Source organism: Octopus bimaculoides, chromosome 17 (genome assembly GCF_001194135.2).
Source record: "Octopus bimaculoides isolate UCB-OBI-ISO-001 chromosome 17, ASM119413v2, whole genome shotgun sequence".
In the NCBI taxonomy this organism is placed as follows: domain Eukaryota; kingdom Metazoa; phylum Mollusca; class Cephalopoda; order Octopoda; family Octopodidae; genus Octopus; species Octopus bimaculoides.
In genome coordinates, this window is record NC_068997.1 from 24248040 (window position 1) to 24251356 (window position 3317).

Below are 3317 nucleotides of genomic sequence, written 5' to 3' on the forward strand. Positions count from 1 at the left end.
TAAATACAGTATGGGCTTAGTATATCTTGGTGTTGTCGCCGACATGCTAAACCATTTAAAACTAAGTAATACGTAAAATTAAAATAATTATAAAATTTCCTCCTTCCGTTTGCGTTGTTATTATAAAATCATTGTTAATGCGCTGATCATAATTAGTTTAACTAAGAATGAAATGAATATGGTAATTAGTCACGTTGTCATTTGAAATCAGGCCAAGGTCGAAATTCGCTTCCCTACTGCAATGTAAGTATCCTTTGTACGCATCTGCGTGATAGATTTTTCCTTTCAGAAAATCAGAATCCCTGCTCGATGGGACTGACCTGCACAAAGGGATTGAACCCGAAACAACGCGTTTGCAAAGCGATCTTTTTTATCTACGTAGCCATGCCTGCGCTATCTTAACCCCAAAGCAAAGTTGATTTAAACACTCTAAAACCTATAGTCCTGAAAAAAACTTTAAAACCCATGAATTAATATTTTGAACATGGAGAAATAGTTTCTAAGAGATGCGGTACTGTCAAAGGAGGAAGTAAGTCCTTCCGGACGAAATTTTTAAGAAAACGTTTTGGAAATGCACGTTATTAATTGACTAGAATGAAAAGAAATACTTTAAACTACAAAAGATATCTGTAATACGATTATAATCTTCAACATATTTTTATAGTATATGGTAGTTTAAAGACTTCCTGATAAAGAACAGTTGTTTATAGTGATGTTAATTTAAGCGTTGTAGTCAGGTAATTGTAAAAATACCAATGAGATTTCATAACGAAAGATGTAAACGTTGCGAATAATGGAAAAATATAGATGATTGAACGAATATACGTAATTTGAAATAAATTAAAGTCAGATAAATGCTGAAATGATCATCAATTGTAATATATTTGTAGATTGTGATTTTGAATGAGATCTTTGCTTTTTAAAGTCTTATAGCGATATATGTTTGGTAGAAAAATTAGAAGTTATTTCGATTTATGGTAAAATAATTAGGGTGACTTTGAAAAATATAGATCTGGATAATGAAACAACTTAAATAAAACTAATTCTAGAATTATTTCTAGAATGAGGAATGCTTATCATACATAAATTCTTAAAATATAATGATTTAAAAAAATAAATTTTTATACTAATTTAAAGAAAAGTATGTCTATTTGATAAAATACGATATAAAACAATAAAGAGAAAGTAAGATTTATTATGACATATCGGTTTCAAATGTTGGCACAAGACCAGCAATTTGGGGGAAGGAGTGAGTCGATTACTTCGACCCCAAATATTATCGACACCGGTAAAGGATAAAAGGCAGAGTTGGAACACGGCCGAATTTGAACTCGGAATGTAAAGACGAGCGAAATACAGCCAAGCATTTTGTCTGGCGCGGTGACGATTCTGCCAGCTCATCGCCTTGAAAGTGTGTGAGATGCTTACGTCACCGAGGTTTCCCAAGCGGTTACCTATCTAAGTACTAACTAGGCTCCACGTTGCTGAACTTCGGTGATCAGACGAGAACTGGTGCATTCAACGTGATATGGACTTAAGCAATTTAATATGACCTATTGAGCTATGAATTAAGACAACTTTGTTGCAAAAAAAAGGGGGGTTTCTAAATGTTATAAAATGGCAGAAAAACCTTTGAAATATGATTTTCTTAAAGGTAACGAACGATATGTGATAAAAGAGTGTTAATATGTATTGGGGAAAAATAAATCCCTGTAATATATCAGTCAATGTATGTATGATACATCATCATAATTATATACATTAAACTGATTCTTCTTAATTGTTATTAGAATAGTCTCTTGGGAAAATAAACCTAAAAATAAGATTTACCTTCCCTTTAAACGATTTTATCGGTTATACAATGAATGTCGAATATACTAGAACTTATGTTTAAACCAGTAGTTCTCAACTACTTTTCATCTATGGACCCCTTTGACTACTAATTTATTCGATGTTTAAAACTAGTTTCATGGATACTTCTTTCAAAATTCCTATTTAGTTTTTCATGCATTCGCTTGAGCTATGTAAAACATTGGAGAAAGAACCTAGCTGTTTCTTTCATTACATACATTTAAAGCAATATTTTTTAAGGGGCTCTTAAAATACTGTTGTAGATCCCCAATTTACAATTGTGTTGCATGGACCCTCAACAATCTTATATGGACCGTGGTTGAGAAACAGTGGTCTAAACACTACGTTATTATAACCTAGTGCGCTTTAACACACTTTCTGTGCATAATTTCATTCACATATTTATGCAAACCGTATTTCTATGTATTTCTGCATTTTTATAACAATGCCTAAAAAGTCCCACAATGAAAAAAAAAAAAAAAATTAAAACACCGTCAAACTTGAAGTCATTTTAGTGTATTCATTTTATTCTACTTTATCTATGCCTCTTGTTATTTAAATTTTATCTTACATTTTTTCTGAGATTTAAACCTTCTTTCAAAATCATTGTAAACATTGAAATATTTTTTAAATCGTTATCTTCAATGAACTAGTGGACGATAATGATTTCCCCTTCTCAAAACGTATTTGTGAAGATAACAATGAGGTTTTGTTACTGAGATAATGGAATAGACATGATTACATAAAGTAAGATTGTTGAGATAAGCTCGATAAAAGTTTAAGTGATTATAAATACCAGTATATTCGTAAATAGTATTTTGCGATGAGACGTTTGGTGTTGAAATAATATAGGGATAAAGTTAGTATAAACATCATAAACCATTATGAAGTATAGTAAAACATTTAGCCGTCAGTTCAACAAACAGTTAAAAGTGAAGCATACAAATATTATAAATAAAAATAATTTCAGAAACTATTTAAATGGCTAAGAAAAGAAAGCGCAAAGAATATACTTCTAAATGTTTTACAATAGTTAATAGTGTTTTCTTTTATTGGCGACAAGGCCCCAAGACAATAGGGACAACATTAAAGGACGAAATGGAACACACAAACAAGGGGGTGTCTCATCGATCAAAAAGGAAAACAACAAAAAAAAGACAGAAAATAATAGAATTCAGACAAATATATATATATATATATACTAGCAGAAATACCCGGCGTTGCCCGGGTTAAAGAGAATAATGAAATCTAAAAACGCCGTCTAGACTACGCAACCCTCAACTGTTAGTAGCTACGATACCATATTTCTAGATTAATAATTCTCCAATCCATGCCAGCATGGAACATAGATATTAAGTGGAATGCTAGAAGAAAGTTTTCAACTCATATGTATATAAAGTAAATACATGTAATTCAGAAACACGTTTTGTGTATTTTATTTCGTAACCAAACAAACAGGTACAGAT

At 31.3% G+C, this 3317-nt stretch overlaps 1 pseudogene; it reads right to left on the reverse strand.

The window, feature by feature from the left end:
• Window positions 1–1421: 1421 nt before the first annotated feature.
• On the reverse strand, window positions 1422–1540 carry LOC128249734 (5S ribosomal RNA; annotated as a pseudogene).
• Window positions 1541–3317: the final 1777 nt, after the last annotated feature.